The sequence below is a fragment of the Panthera pardus genome, unplaced genomic scaffold, assembly GCF_024362965.1.
Source record: "Panthera pardus isolate Hobbes unplaced genomic scaffold, ASM2436296v1 HiC_scaffold_7, whole genome shotgun sequence".
In the NCBI taxonomy this organism is placed as follows: domain Eukaryota; kingdom Metazoa; phylum Chordata; class Mammalia; order Carnivora; family Felidae; genus Panthera; species Panthera pardus.
In genome coordinates, this window is record NW_026527002.1 from 64,263,662 (window position 1) to 64,281,199 (window position 17,538).

General features: G+C 36.3%; 1 long non-coding RNA gene across 1 annotated transcript in view; it reads left to right on the forward strand.

Annotated features, from left to right (window-relative positions):
* LOC109273211 (uncharacterized) overlaps window positions 1-17,538 on the forward strand; it is a 124,433-nt gene that overhangs the window by 64,894 nt on the left and 42,001 nt on the right. Inside the window, exon 4 of the long non-coding RNA XR_002082919.1 lies at window positions 11,696-11,722. This is a non-coding gene — a long non-coding RNA (uncharacterized LOC109273211). The remainder of the gene's footprint in view (window positions 1-11,695; window positions 11,723-17,538) is intronic.

The window sequence follows — 17,538 nt, forward strand, 5'->3', positions numbered from 1 at the left end:
GTGAGATGTGATTTTAGTCTCTGGGAGTACTATGATCTTGGCCTTTCTGCAGAGACTGTCAAAAAGGGTGCTAATGACTGCCAACTGCTGTGGAAAGAAACAGGAGTCCGTGCAGACCTGAGCGGAGCTGACTGCTTCGTTTCATTCCGAGTATTAAATCACCTGCTGCTGCCAGCAGCTTTCAACCACTCACAGCGGAAGCCAGGTTCAACCAGTGACCCACAAGGCAGAATTACCAAGCATCACACTACTAAGCCAGGTAGTCTGAGATCACATGGACTGGTTCGCGCCTCTTAGGCTGTGCACCTCTCTCACATTTAACTGGATTTTTCCTCTGGCCTGTGAGCTTAGCGTCCTCTTTCACTGTTTTGTTCCTCTTCAGGGTAGGGTCTACCACTGGAAACTGAAGGTTGGTCAGATGGTCCACAATGTAGTATGTTATATAAATTTAGAATATTATCTTCCTTCCACCCTTTGTCTCATACTCAGTTACTTACAGGATGCGATATAGAGGTAGAGAGACTTATTTCACGGAGATACGTATAAGCCTCTTAGCTTGAACAGCCACTAAAGTTCCCCAGAGACTTTTCGTTTGTACTCATGTGATATCAGTAGTGCCACCAAGACAATCCACATTATAGCTTTTGAATGAGTGTAGCAAATTTGAGGGCTCCTCATGTAACCTAAATGATTTAGGAAACATACTTTGTGACTTCTCTTTGAATACTCATGACCTTTGGCAGTGCTACTGGGAAATGTTTAACAACGGACTATGTGGGGGAAATAAATACACCTGTTTGAAGCATTTGCCCATTTCTGCGGTGTAAACAGCCCTATCATGGCCAGTTTTCAGCTACCTACGTGAAATCGCTAAAGGCAGAGTTGTGAAAAGATGTGTGCTAGCATATCATTATATAGTACTCCCACATGCAGACAGAATAGACATATAGTGTGAAGAGCCTAGGTAATAGTCAAATGTAGTAAAGCAGTTAGGAGTTGGAAGTGTAGTTATATAATATAGTAAAATAAAGTATATCGTATTAACAGTAGTAGTATTTTTGGTATTATCAGTATTTATTAATCTTATTAATATTCTTACCATTAATATTAATAGTATTATAAATAAAATGGATCATCAAGGTACAAAAGGATAGCCTTTATTTTTAGTATAATTCATTTGACTGGAAGCTTATAAAATTCAATTTTTAGTGATGACTGTGTTTGACCATCAGCTCACAAAAATCCTGAAAATTTAGCAACTGTCTCTTGAAAGTTGGTCTGAAAGAACTCCAGAACACTATTGGTCTTGGGGAAGAAATAGAAACCATCATGGTGACCTGGAAAGGATGTTGGATTGAGAGATGACTGACTCAGGAAGTTAATAGTGGTTAAGGACAAAAGTTCAGAAGCCCAGCTGCCTGTGTCCAGAGCCCAGTTTCTCTTGTGGCCTTCGACTTGAACAAGTAGCTTAACCTCTCTGAGTTTCAGTTTCCTTTAAGGGAAATAGGGGATTACATTGGTACCTAATTTACGTGGATATTGGGGCTTTAAATAAGATAATGTTTGCACAGTGGCGTACATAGTAAGCGAACAATAAGGCTATTACTACCAAGTTTCGGCTAGGCCAGTAAGTGCTGTGTGATCATGGGCACTTTATTCCCTTCATTTTTCATATGTAAGATAAGGAGTTAAAGACAAAGTGATTTATAAGTTGCTTTTAATTCTCAAATGTGCAACGATTAAGAACTAGAGCTTTTAAGTCAGGTGGTCTAAATTCAGATTCTGGCCCTTATTGTACAAGCTGTGCAACTTTGGACAAGTTAATTCATCTCCCTTACCCTTGATTTCTTCATCTGAAAGTCAGGAAGCAACACAAGAATTTATTGCACAGAATTGTTTAAGATTAAAGTGAGGTACATCCCAATAAGGTTGTAGTTCACTGTTGGGCACACTGTAGGTACTCAATAAAGCTAAGCTGTTTTTTTAAGAGTATTAGTATCATTTTATAATATTTTAACAGTAGTAGTATTTTCATTATACCATGTAGTATTAATATAGTATATATTATTAATGTACTATCTCATATTTTGCATACACATAGTAATAATATTGGTATTATTACTATCATTTATTGATATTATTTAATATTATTAGCATTATTAATAAGATGATCACAAAGGTACTAACTTTTTTTGTCTATGGTATGCCTTCCAAAGGAAGGACCATGTCCCGTGGCGTCAAAATTAATATTAATAATAAAATATATAATGCTAATGGTAGAATGGGTGCTGTTACTGGGCATTTTCTTGATGTCAACCATTGTAGTAAGTGCTTCACAGACAATTTAATTAACATCTTTGAAGCTCAGTTTCATTATTTATGAAATGGCTTTCATATCTATCATGTAGAGTTATTGAGAAGTTTATAAGTATTATTATTAGAACACATTCATCTCAGTTCCTAGAACAAAGCAGGTGTGTAAATAAATGATAGCTAGTAATCATAGTTATAATAATAGAATCTAATTTATGGGTTGTGAGAATATATTTATACTTTCTGAGAAATGCTTATCATATTGCATAGTGCATTGTATATGCTAATTCATGGAAACTAATATACTTATATAATAGAAATAAATGATGGGCACTTACCACACTTACCATTTACTATCAATTTACCATTGAGAATGGTTTGGTGGGCCAGGGTGGAGGTCGGAGAACAGTCCAGAATACAGAGCTCAAAAGTGTTGTTGGAAAGAGTGGCTGTTGTGTTTTAATCTCTTGCTCCTGTGGTGGCGGAGGTGGAATGTGAAAATCTTTTCGAGAAGGGAAGGGTCCGGTAGGGTTCCTGCAGCTGGAAAAGGGCTAGACATTTGCCAAAGCTGGATTATGAGGTGTTACAAGTGTATGGTAGAGGTGTTAGAATAGCACTGGCAAGAGGTGGCAATGCTAATAATTACTCTTTCTAGCCCTGTGGTATTGAACGAGGACAACTGGTTCTTTGGGGGAATCTGTGGAAAGCTGGGGGGTTTTGCGGTTGGCATTTGTTTCTTTGCCAAAACCATGTCTTTTGCTATTTTCAAACACTTTCTGCTTCTTCTGTGTACCTCAGTGTGTACTGTCAACTATAGCTGTGTCCAAAACATTATCAAATTATTAATGACCCCAGTTTTCATGTCTTTGTGTTTATCCATTGCACTTCCTATGAATCATTTTCATAATTTCTTAAAATATCATCCCCAAGTCAGTCCATATGGCCTTCTGATCTCATACTTAGTAATAAACACGAGGACATATGGTTATAAACTGAAGTCTTTCAGGATGCTCCAGTTCATTATTCTGTTGCCCCTTAAAGGAACAGAGTGAGCTGATCCAAAAGGCCAGATAATAAATAAGAGTGATCTCATCCTCTCTCTCGGCATTGGCTGCCATCTCCTTGGGGAATAATTACTTAATAAACTCAGGCTTCCCCCTTCAATGGTTTCATATAACACAAGGATAGATTTTTAGAACATATTCAGAATTAATGCTACTCATATCTGAGATCAGAGAAGCCTAAGTAGATCTGGTTCTACTGAGTGGTATTGGGAAATCTTGGTCAAGCATTTTTCTAGAACAGCTGAGCCTAAGTTCAAACCCAGGGTGGAGTTCTCAACCAAATCAGACATCATGATTACATTCATAGAAATATAAACCCTAGGGACAGACCCAGAAAGATAAATAAAATTACCATATAAGGGACACACCCGTGAGCATATGCAAGTTGGTGGACATTGAGAAATATGACTATAAAATTTCAACAATCCTGGTCATCAAAAATGCCGAGTAGAAGAATAAGGATATTCCATTTTGTTCATCAGATTTGAAAGCTAAAACAAATAATGCCCAATGCTCTTAAAATTGTAGTGAGAGAGATTGTCCTTAAATATTGCACATGAGAAAGTAAACTTTTCTACCGTCTTTTAAAAGGCTATTTCAAAATAGGAATCAAATGCCTCAAAATATATATGTAATATATATTTTTTGATACAGTAATTTCTTATCTGTGATGCTGTGCATGAGAAATGTACAGAAATATGTGATTGAAAAATTTATAATACTGAAAAAAATGAAAAATACCTAAAAATCCACATAACTTAGTAATAAAAAAAATGTTTTTGAAACTATTTCCATGGTATTTAAATTACTCAGGGTGCAACAACGAGGGTGAGCTTTATGACTTTAGCTATATTAAAACATGTGAAGAAAATATCTAAGAATGAAGTTATTTCTAACTAATGGGATAATGAGTCATTTCTATTTGAGTATTTTTTTAATATTCTGCATAGAGCATATAATCAGGAAAATTAAAGTAATTTTTTAAAAAGGATACTTAGTGCTCATCTGTAAAAACATCCTAAAATATATGTGGAGAGACACAAAAGAGAAAATTATGGACGTAACAGGCTATAAAATATTGGAGTAAGTTGGGTTGACTTTCCCAGAATTGAAATTGTTCTTTTCTCTCATTAATTACAAAATTGCTTTTAAAAAAATGCTTTCAGTTTCAAATACCCAGAGAGCTCAGTTTGAGGTACATTGAGTCTAAGGGGAAAACATTTTTAACAAGAAGAAAAGATGTCATTTTTTAAAAGGGTGGTTTCAAATGGGTTTGGCACAATTGAAAATGCGTCTTTGAAATGTGTTTAGTATTTCCAGACAAGGAGGAACTGTCACCTCACATTGCTTGTGAATCACTGCACATCTGGTCCTCCTGCCCTGGGACAAGAACTGCAGCAGGAAAAGTAAGACACTAAAAGACAATGGACATTGCTTTGCAATCAAATCTCAAGGAAGATTTCTTCCTTCCTTCTTTCTTTCCTTCCTTCCTTCCTTCCTTCCTTCCTCCTTCCCTCCCTTCCTTCCTTCCTTCCTTCCTTCCTTCCTTCCTTCCTTCCTCCCTCCCTCCCTCTCTCCCCTCCTTCCTTCCCTCCTTCCTTCCTTCCTTCCTTCCTTCCTTCCTTCCTCCCTCCCTCCCTCCCTCTCTCCCTTCCTTCCTTCCTTCCTTCCTTCCTTCCTTCCTTCCTTCCTCCCTTCCTCCCTCCCTCCCTCTCTCCTTCCTTCCTTCCTTCCTTCCTTCCTTCCTTCCTTCCTTCCTTCCTTCGTGCTTGCCATGTTTGAAAAAAAAAGAGCAAATGATGTTTCTCCATTCATGGGAACTCAACACTGCAACCTGAAGTGTTACTCTGCAAGCCCTGTTCAGCCAACCCTCCGTGGAGGTGATGATAGGTTTTCTATTCACTTAGTCAGGTGAACTCACTCAGTTCACCAACTTCATCACAATTTCTTTGAAGGTTTCCCTGGCTTATTTGAGTGTGAAAATCTAGAACTGGGCACCTTCCTTGCCACTGAAATGCCACAATTTAGACCAGCTAAATTTTAAAGGTCAAGAAATAAAAGGTTCAGAGCAGCAGTTTTATATCAGTAGGAATTACTGGTTTAGTTAATGGTTTCGTTGTGGGGTTTGGGTTTTTTTTTTCATTCTTGTAATGTTTTTTGGAGTAACAGTCACTCTTTTTCCTATGACATAGGCAACACTGAAAATGATTTTCTGTTCGGGCTGGAAGTGTTCAGTACCACTCAGGGTAATGGTATCTGTTGGCATAGAGAAAGGCCAAGTGAGGTGGAATGGAAAATTTATTTTCCCTTTCTTTGCAATCCCGCCTTCCTGTTTCCCTCCCTACTGTTGGGTGTCTCATACATAGTTTAGCTTTGCTCTGCTTCATATCTACTCATTTCAGAAATAATTGTTTTCTTTTGGGGGGACTTTAAAGATGAAAGAACATAGCTTGTCTTTAAAACAAAAACAGAAACAAAATAACATGAGTTCTAATTGTCATTTTTTTCTTCTTTTCCTTTCTTTCTCCCTTCCTTTCTATTTTCGATCACACACTAATGAATTCCTATTATATGCCTTGGCAAAGAGCTAGATGCTAGAAATATAAGAGAGAGGGAAGAAAATAATATGTCCATAATGTAATTTTAGTCCAGCATAAAAAAATGAGTTGGAGAAAGATAAAATTGAACACAGAAAGTCCGCTTGGAATTCCTTTGTAATAATCCAAAAAAGAGATGATTGTGGTCTAAACAACAGAGGTAGTATATATCATGGATTATTTAAAAAGGATTTAAAAGTAGAATCATGAGGACTTGGTAATTGATTGTAGGTGTTGAGGAAAGGAGAAAAAGACATTCATAAAGACTCTGAGGGTTATAGCTTAAGAAACTGAAAGATTGATGGATGGCACTCATTGAAATTCAGAAAACAGATGAAAATACAGCTTGTGGGGGGTAGGAATATGAGTTCAATTTTGGGAATGTTAGGTATTGAGAGTTTGATCAGATATCCAAATGGAGATGCCTAATATGAAATTGAGTATAAAGGTCTGATACTCAGCACAGATATCTGGACTATAAACATATGGTTCAAAACATAAACATGACTGAAGTCATGGAATATATAAAAGGAATATATGGAATCACCCAAGGAGAATATATAAATTGAAGGCCTAGGCAAAAATCCAGAGAAACTCCAAGGAAAAAGTTCATTTCGAGAAGACATTAGTGTTCAAGAGGCTGTTGATAGTTTTGTCAAACTCAGTTTGAGTGGTACGGTGGAAATAGGACCTGGATGGCAGGATGTTGAGAACCAAATAGCCCAATACACTATAGAATCTCCATCAGTTGATTCACAGGTGTTTTTTTGGACAGATTTAATTATGATAAGCTAAATAAGTTGTTTGGAAAGAAGGTGGCAAATGCCATTTGTGCTTGACAACAAAGGTATCCTTGTCTTCTTTTCAGTTACTGTTTTTAAAAATTAGGTCATTTGGGGGGCACCTGGGTGACTCTGTCAGTTGAGCATCCAACTCTTGATTTCAGCTCAGGTCATGACCCCAGAGTTGTGGGATCAAGCTCTTCACTGGGCTCTGCACTGAGCGTGGAGCCTATTTGGGATTCTCTCTCTCTCTCTCTCTGTCTCTCTCTCTCTCTGTCTCTCTCTCTCTCTCTCTCCCCCCCCTCCTTCTCTCTCTCCCTCTACCCCTCTCTCCCACTGCCCCTCTTCCCCACTCACGCTCTCTCTCTCTCTCTCTCTCAAAAAAGGTTAGGTCATTTTAATTCTTTGGATATTTCTGATGATACAGCCTGGTGAGGGGAACAGATTAGTTAATTAAGAATTTTACTGTGCTTCTCAGTATGGGCATTTGATAAATTTCACATTGTATAAAATAATTTGTTTCTGGGCCTGTGAATAGGAGAGAAAGGAGAATAAATAGTTATTTCTTTCTACTGGGCATGAGATAAGTGGTATCCTCTAACTGAAATAAAATATTTAATTCTAAAGTACAGTGAATAACATGGAGTTTACTCTGACAGAATAAATATATTTGATGGACAAAGATTGATAAACAAAACAAAACACACAAATTGAGTCCCACGTATAAATCATAAAGAACATAGCGCTTCTTAAAGAATAAAAAATAATCAGTGGTTATTTGTTCTTCTTCTTTGACTAATAAATATTAATACAATATGGTTGAAGTAAATTTAAGTATTTAGTTTCGAAAGATGGCGTGGGAATGTGTAGTTAAATGGAGAGTATGGCCAGCTGTTTCCTCAGGATAGAAATATCCCAGAAGTAATTTAAAAATGCTTCTACTTTTACACAGGAAGATTTTGGAGGCAAGCTCACTTTATGATTACTTTTGAAATTTCATGGATATTGAAATCGTTCCAAAATTGGCTGTAAGTTTTCAAAGAGGAACATTTGCATTCCTTATAGAATTTAGAATCTGTCATTCTTCAAAATGTTGGTTGATGATTCAGAAAGAGTACATAGTCCCCCTTCTTTACTTATACAATGGGTTTTATCCAAAAATCTCAAAGTACTTTATACAAATTAACTCACAGTCCAATCCTTTTAATACTTTGAATGAAGATTAATGAGACTCCTATTCCACATATGGTAACATGGAGTTTCTGGAAACCTTGGATGAAGTGAATGAGACATGACATAGCTGCCAGCAAGTTTGCAGATGAGCCAAGAATAGCAAACAAGATTTCTACTTAACTGTTTTAACCACCAGACCCACAAGAAATCATAGATATTAAATAATTAAAACAACAGACTAAAACATGGTCTAGAAGAGAAAGTTTTTTACTCCAAGTCTGCCTGTGTGTAAATTTGAACAAATCTCTCGATGTTGATGGTCTTGGTGGTCTCATTTCCCTCTCTGGGGTAAATTGCTTTCTAAGAGTCCTTCTAGAACTTATACTCTAATTCTCTGCAGACCTTACTCTGGACAAGAGGTCTTGCCTGAAAATAGAATGGTTGAGAATATTTGTGGAAATAGACCTACGAGATGTTCTGGCGCATCTCTTCATTCTTCTCCTGAGCAATATTTACGGAATTCTGCCTCAGAACTACCTCTTGTCCCTTTTAAATTACCATTTCCATCACTCCTTTCTGACAAGGTCAGTTACAAATAAAGCCAGTTATGATATTCTCTAGATCATTACATAATTAGCCTCACTCTCTATCCTTTTCTCCAGGGAGAAAAACAGGTAAATAAGAGCAGAGTGGTTAAGAAGGAAGGTTCTGGAATCTTAGGAGGAATAAATCACAGCTCTGCAATTTAATTGGTGTGTGACTTCGGAGAAAATACTGAATTGATCCAAGCTCAAGTTTCTTTATCTCTGAGATGGGAGGGATAACATACCACTAATAACCATTTTGCAGGGGAGTAAATGAATATAAAGAATGTAGCACTCCTGATATGTAGTAAATAGCCTTGCTTCTCCATCTTTTTTTTCTTTTATTTTTTTAAGTTTATTTATTTATTTTGAGAGAGCAAGAGAGTGAGAGTAGGAAGGGGCAGAGAGAAAGGGAGAGAGAGAATCCCAAGCATACTCCACACTGCCCAATGCAGGGCTTGAACTCACAAACTCGAGATCAGTGACCTGAACCAAAATCAAGAGTTACATGCTTAACCAACTGAGCCATCCAGGCTTCCCTTTTCTTACTTTTTGATAGATACTTACCCAGACCCCATTGTATGCCGTCCTTTGTTATCACAAGCTAGAAATCTAGGAATTTCATTTCCCAGAATCCATTACCATCAGTATTCTGGTTTAAATCCTTTAATGAGATGCATTTATGTGAGATTTTGAAGGCAGAAAATAAATAGAAATTAATGTAACTCCTTCCCCAGAGACAGGCAGGTGCATCAGCTTTGGTAATAGACAAATATGAGGTTTAACCAGTGGCTTTAATGAGAACCCCTAAGAATTACCATTTTAATGCCACAGGTAGATGAGATCATTGGCAGTGGCCTCCAGCAATTTCAATATCCTAATTTCTTGAAGGAAAACAGTAGTTTCACCTAAATTTCACTTCTTCATATCTTTCAATGCTTTTGTAAGCACCTAATTTTCTAAATTAAATGCCTTCCACCTTGAACGGTTTCCTTTTTCTCATTTAATTTCTGATTCAATTCTATCAGAGATTACTGAGTAAGAGAGATAGGAAAAAATAATAGTAACAGTAATAACTGTTAACATTTAGGTCTTTACTCAGATTATATCTTTTTAGTGAGCGCTTCCTAACTACCTAAAATTTCAACCCTGTTCTCATCTCCCGGCTCTTTGTAAATCTCCTTGGCATTTTTTTCACGTTAAAAAAAATAAGAGTGATCTTATTTATTTTGTTTGTTGTATTTTCTTTCTGGAAAATTTAGCTCCCGAGACTGTGTTTTTTGACCATTTGTCTCATGGTTGACTCTTCAGCTCTACAAAAAAAATCTGGTGCTTGGAAAATACCTGTTGAATTAAGGAATGGAATGTTTATTATCTATCAGACTTTATGCTAAGTGCCATATGTATATTATCTTATTTCATCTTTCTAAATAAGTCATTCCAATGGCTATTATTATTATGCCAAATTTACAAGAGCAAAGACATAGCCACAAAAGTGCTGGAGCAAAGGTATGAACTCAGACTAACTCCCAAGCCTATGCTGATAACCATGATTCCATGTTGAGTGAATACCTGCTCTTTTTCTAGTATAGAACGAGGTACTTGATATTGTCTTGGAATTCCATGAGGATACCATGTGCTATGTATGTTTATTCCACTTATAAAATGAGAAAATCGAACCTTATGGAAGTTAAGCGGTTTTTACAAGGTGATATAGCAACTTAATGGCACAGCTCAGATCCTCTTGGGTCTGTCTGCTACTAAAGTCTCAGGACTGTGCATCTTACCAAACTAGGAAACATTTTCAAAGATCCATCAGAAGCTTTCCTTTTGAATTCAGATAAAACATATAAAGAAAAGTCATGTTATACATACTTCCCATGAGTAAAACCAGAGAAATAGCTTTAAATCTGCATATACTTTTATTAGAACAGACACATTTTAGTACAAGGGAGGTCTTCTTGTCAGATGTTAATATAATCTTGGTTATAGCATATTATTTTCATTAAGCAGTAACTGTTTCCAGGGTGTGAGCCTATTTAGCTTATAATAGGACACAGTGTAAATACCATGCCCCCAATTCCAAAGCTCAGCAAAAACAAAACAGCTGTCTAATAGGAGGCATTTTTATAGGCTGAATGAACAGCTCACATTGTTATGGAAAGGCCAATTTTATGAAACCACACTTTAAAAAGCAAGTTGGGCCCTGCCTAGTCTCCTTTCCTTTGTTAGGCCAAAGAGGAAGGATTAAGATGCAATCAGCAATATCTCTTAGAATGTCTCTGGTTATGGATGTGTCCTTGGAAGAGACCCTGCCATCCATTCAGTAATCATATAAACATAGGAGGGAAAATGTAGCAAAACAGAAGGATGAAATGCTTGAAATAGACATTGCAATTTCCATTGTAGGGGTGGGGGACCTTATTGTACAAAGCAGTGACTGCAGATGGCTATTCTTTATTGACTGGAGTCACTCATTTGCACGCAAGAGGAGGATGTCATTTGGAAATGAGCTGTCCGTTCTCTCCACTATTCCATCCCCTCCCAAGATTCCCACACTTCCAGTCATTAGAATGTGTTAACTTGGAACTTGAGGATAAGAAAAAAAAATGTATTCATTAAATGCACATATGCCTCATTCTTCACTTTTGTAGACCTAATCTGATGCAGTCGGGTTTTAGCTCGTCTTTCCTTCTGCCATTGTGCCATGGTCATGTTTTTAGCTTGACAATTATTTCAGTTGTGGGGATAAAAGATCTTTAGTATACAAGAAAACATTTTTTTCTCTCTGTGTAGTAATACTGTTGTTGAATGTGGTCATGTCTTTGAGAGTATTTATGAGATAGAAAATTGAAGTAATTAGGAATATAAAGTATAGTTTAGTATCTGGATTTATAGAAAGTATCTTAGCCTGAGAATCAGCAGACCTAAATCCTGACCTTGGATGTTCCACTAATTAAGAGTATAACCTCAGATAGTTCATTTAACCTTTCTGATCTTCAGAGTCTTTTTCTGTAAAAGATGGAGACTGTCAAGTCCTAAAAGCGTATTATATTATCTTTTCACAAAAGAGAACATACAAAGAAAAAAATCAAGATTTAGACAAATTAAAAGGTTTATTTAACAAGTCATATTTTTATATAAGTCACCAGAAAAATTTATTTATTTTTTGTTCATTCCAGGTCAATGAGGACTACATGAAGCCAAAGGTAGGATAGTTTATCTAACCTAGTAAATATTATTAATAATAATAATATCTGAGCTTAATTATGTGGACAGCTTAGTAAAATCAGGTGAGTTTGGGGTTTTGTAGACTTTATGTTCTTATTTATAACTACAGGCAGGCTTCATGATGTATGGCCCATATATTTACCTCTGGGAATTGAGAGCTAGAATCTTTATTTGTTCTTATAAAGGACTAACCATCATAATGATGGGATGGAACTTAACAGAAGAGGGCAAAGTGGTACATAAGATATTCCCCCACTGGAATAGAGTAGTAGCTAAAGCAGATTTTGAGGGCCCTGAAATTATATTAAATGTTTTTAAGTTGGTAAAGCCATTCAAATCAACTGTACTTCTAGGAGACAATGGTTTGGTAAACCAAGATTTGGGAAGCAAAAGATGTATCTCTGACAAGGTGAGCTGTGACTTGTCTGTTCCTTAACTCTTCGGCTACATCCAAAAAAACATGGCAGCTTTGAGCTCAGAGAAATATCTAAAGGGATAGATGGCAATAAAAATAACCACTGTATGTACTACATTTTTGTAAATTGGTCTTTTTGAATCTGTTCAATAGTTTGGAACAACATAGGTGGTGTATGATGCTAACATGGCTTCTCATACTTTGGCATCAAGAATTGTCCATGGTTCCCAACTGGTGATAATGACAGGGCGTATTTGCACAGTTTAGACTTCAGTTGAATACTTTCTTTGGAGGGAAACTTTGGGCAGTTTCCCAGGTTTTGTTATTTTTTTTAATCAGTAAAATATGCTTTTGACTTGAGGTAAATTAATTTGTGTTATTTTGCTACAATTAAATGCGTCCAGCTTGGCAATTATTTTCCTTCTCTTTGAAAAAAAAGCATTTCTGTTTGTTTATTCTTTCTTTGTAGCTCAGAGGAAACCCAATCCACTTTGGAACAAGGCTTTTTAAGACATGGATATAATTTGGTGATGAGATAGATCCACACTATTCCCATGACCTTTCCTACTTTCACTGCCTCCCTTGTGCATACATTTCATCAGAGGTGGAAATGTAAAACTATACAGTCAGTTATGTGTTAGGGGTCTCAAAAATATCTACACTAAGTACTCTTTTAAAATCCAATTTGGCAACATTAAAATATGCTGATTTAAGGGTTGCTAAAATGTACCAACATCACACAGCCATACAAAAATATTATAATCCTTGTAAAGGAGTCAATTACAATAACTTTTTAGGAACATAATTTTTTTGTTTGTATTTAGGTTGCAAATATTTTATTTACTTTTTATTTATATTTTTGTTATTTTTAATATAATTTATTGTCAAGTTAACTAACATACAGTGTATACAGTGTGCACCTGGCTTCGGGGGTAGATTCCTGTGATTCATCACTTACATACAACACCCAGTGCTCATCCCAACAAGTGCCCTCCTCAATGCCCATCACCCATTTTCCCCTCTCCCCTGCCCCCCCATCAACCCTCAGTTTGTTCTCTGTATTTAAGTGTCTCTTATGTTTTGCATTCCTCTATGTTTGAAACTATTTTTTCCCTTCCCTTCCCCCATGGTCTTCTGTTAAGTTTCTCAAGTTCCACAAACGAGTGAAAACATACGATGTCTGTCTTACTCTGAATGACATATTTCACTTAGTATAATACCCTCCAGTTCCATCCATGTTGTTGCAAATGGCAGGATTTCATTCTTTCTCATTGCCAAGTAGTATTCCATTGTATATATAAACCACATCTTCTTTATCCGTTTATCAGTCAATGGACATTTGGGCTTTTTCCATAATTTGGCAATTGTTGATAGTACTGCTATAAACATTGGGGTACATGCACCCCTATGAATCAGCACTCCTGTATCCTTTGGATAAATTCCTAGTAGTGCTATTGCTGGGTCATAGGGTAGTTCTATTTTTAACTTTTTGAGGAACCTCCACAAGGTTTTCCAGATCACTCAAATAACTTTTTTATTTCTAGATTTCATTTGAGTTTATCACAAGCTTTCTCAAAGTATGTTCCTTTAGGAACATATTTATTTAAAAATATGTATTTATTTAAAATATCTATTTAAAAAAATGTTCCTAAAGGAACACACTTTGAGAAAGCTTGTGATAAACTCAAAATGAAATCTATATTGTATTAAAAATATGTTCCTAAAGGAACATACTTTGGTAAAGCTCTGATAAACTCAAAATGAAATGTAGAAATACATGAGTTATTTGAGTGATTCAAATAGCTCCATAACTTTACCTGTGTTTGTTTTATTTTTATATTGTCAGAATAGCTTTGCTTATACCAAAATATGCAGGAGGACTAACTCAAGGAATTAATAACTGAGATGCAGTCAAGTTTGTTCTTAGCCTTTGTAGCTTTATGGAAGAACGCAATGGGAAGTGGGAGATAGCATGTCCTAATAGAGACTCCAGTGGGTTAACCATCATAGTTCTTATATTTTTTATTCAATCACTGCCTTTAATTTTCATTCATACAATGAACTGATTTAACACCTATAACATCTGAATTCCTCATGGACATGTAACGTCAGGCCACTTTCTTTCCAGATTGAAGTCACAGGATCTTTTTTTAATTCATTTATTTAAATTCAAATTAGTTAACACACAGTGTAGTATTGGTTTTAGGAGTAGAACCCAGTGATTCATCACTTACATATGACACCCAGTGCTCATCCCAACAAGTGCCCTCCTTAATTCCCATCATTCATTTAGCCCATCCACCCACCCACCTGCCTTCCAGCAATCCTCAGTTTGTTCTCTGTATTTAAGGGTCTCTTATGGTTTGCCTTCCTCTCTGCTTTTATCTTATTTTTACTTCCCTTCCCCTATGTTGATCTCTTTTGTTTCCTAAATTCCACATGTGACTGAAATCATATGGTATTTGTCTTTCTCTAACTGACTTATTTTGTTTAGTATAATAGAATCTACTTCCATCCATGTTGTTGCAAATGGTAAGATATATGCCACATCCTCTTTATCTATTCATCACTCAATGAACATGTGTGCTTTTTCCATAATTTGGCTATTGTTGATAGTGCTGCTGTAAACATTGGGGTGCATGTGCCTCTTTGAATCAGCATTTTTGTATCCTTTGGATAAATAAATAGTAGTGTAATTTCTGGGTTTTTATATAACATATCTCCTACTATAAATGTTTTTCTGGGCCTATCTCTGCCGCTACATAGTAAACCTCAAATTTTATCTCTACACCCTCTCGGTAGCAGTTTTATCATCGAGAAAGAGCAGGATAGGAGTAACAGACTAATTCATTCCAACATTTTTTTTTACAACAACTCTTTCTATTCTTCAGATGAAATCTTATGTGGAAGCCTGGTAAGAAAAGTTAAATATTTTTTTTAAGTAGCATTGTTTTAAAGACACAGTGGCTCCCTAGCAGGTGGGAATGGGGAGCTGAAACCAAGACTCTGGATAACCCAGTTAAAAAAAAAAAAAAAGCCTTAGCAGAAATGTTCCCTAAGGTTTTGACTATAAACCTTATAAATTATGTTTAAATACGGCAACAAATACTATGTGAGAGAACATATATATCATTTGGTTTAGCCTGTAATGCATATGCTTTTAGTACCTAATCAAGAATGCCTAGTCCAGAGATCATCAATGAATGTGCTGATTGGGGATGAAAAGTCTAGAACTGGATTTGGATCTCAGGAAGTTTATCCTCCAGAAGTGGTGACTTTGTTTAGCTACTTGTATTTGGACCAATCACTGCCACTTTGGTAATTAATATACTGGATGTCAGAAATGGCTCATTTATTGGTGAAAATAGCAGATTGTTGACAAGAATGATTAATGTTAAAAATGAGTCCTTATTATGGAAATGTAAATATTCAATGTGTGTGTATTGGCTAAAATATTTAGGAGATACTTCCCACACATGCATGAACAAAAAGAACTCAAGGAGGGTTTGTAGCCTACACCCTTGGAAAAGATGTCCTAATCTAAATCCCCAAAGATTACTGTGTCCAGCCTTGGATTCTGGAGGATTCTGGTTGTTTGATTCAGCTGTAATGGTGACAATCCTGGCTCTGGAATGTTGTTATGTCTGCTTCTAGAATATTGCTCTGTCTTCCTCAAGTGAATTTTTCTTGCAATTTGTGAAAACAGTATTTAAAAGGATAGTGAGTTAAGACTTCCTCAAGCCAATGAACAGGTTGCATAAATAGTTTTGTTTTGGCTTTCTAAGCATTGTTTTGTGTGTGTTTTGTTTGTATTTATGGCAGGATTTAGATTGAGACCTCATTTCATTATAACTAATAGCAAGGCTGTAGGTGGAGTAGATATTTCTGACTCAACTCAAACCTCATTGTTGGTCACTAGCAGAGACAAAGTAGCTCTTCATAACCAAGTTGGCTCAAGTCCATTTACCATCGTCTCTCATGGCTTTAAACTTCTTTAATTCAAAGAATAAAAGCATAATGGGAAAATATTTATATACCCCCTCAAATGCCATTATTTGACCCTGATTTAATCATTTGTGCCTGTGATATTCCTGAAACAACTTGTTTTGGTTCCAAGCGAACTTAAAGAATTACCTGACAACTACTTTTGAAGCATTTAATAGATACTGTTTACTACAGAAGAAAAATATATGATCTTTTTACTTAACAACTTTAATATTTAATTGGTGAGACCAGATATTTATATAGAAAAAACTACTTGTAAACTATGAGGAAGTATATAGTGAATGAAAAAAATGATAAGAAAATAAGTACAGTAATAATTCAAAGAGAGAGATAAATCTGTGACAATTGTGACCAAGGAAGATATGAGTATTGAAGCAGTTCTATCATATGCTTGAGATTTAGACAGGACTTAATATAGGCAGGAAATTAGTCTAAGAGCCTTTGGGAACAAAGACGGGTTAGACTGAACTCATGAATTCCTCTGAAGCGCAAGCTAAAGAACTCAGATTCCAAAGTATTTTTGGTATATTTTTCTCCAATAAATCCCGTTCGTTCTGGGAGGGATGCAACCTAATACTTTCTGAGAGCATAGAAACCTGGCTCCGGCAGAGTGTTCCTGGAAGGGCATTATGCTTCTGTGAGATTTAGTAAATGAGGAAGATAAGCCTTTACACCACAAGGGCCGGCAGGAAGTTCATCCCCTTCTCCCACTTTTCAGGTACTTGCTAGGAAATAACTTTTGGTCATTTGCCCAGAACAGAGTAAAGGCTGAGATCCTGAAATTAACCTGGCCAGTGTTTTCCCAAGATAGGAAGCTAGCATTGAAGTTAATGAAGGGTCAGAGGGCGAAACTCAAAGACATCCTCCCCTGACAGACTGACATTGAAATTTCAAATGTTTGCGAAGCTCACCTCTCTTTCCTCCCTGTAACCCATCTCCTTCTTCCACCTCTCCCTAATCTCTGTTTTCCTATGTCATTAATCAGAAAAGTCTGATTCCACCGGAAGTAGATGGGCAGGGTTGTAAATTCTTCCATGTTACAATCAAACATGCAAAGAAAAAGTGACTTCTTTATTTCTCTATAGCTAGTTTGTGAATGCACATCTTAGTAAGAAGATGACTTGGAGAGATGAATTTATTCCAGGTGGATTTATTCCAGCTGGGTATTCTCACTGTGATTTAAAAATGTAAACTATTTTTCTGCTAGGGTAGCTTAGGTAATACACAATATATCAGAGTTCTGGTGCTTTCTCTCTTTCTCTTCAAGAAAACAGCTGAGATTATGGAAGGGAGGGTAATTCACACCTTATTTAACACGGTTGTGTTAGTTGGAACCTTCGGGAGGCAGATGCTGAAATAACAGGAGTTCAAGGG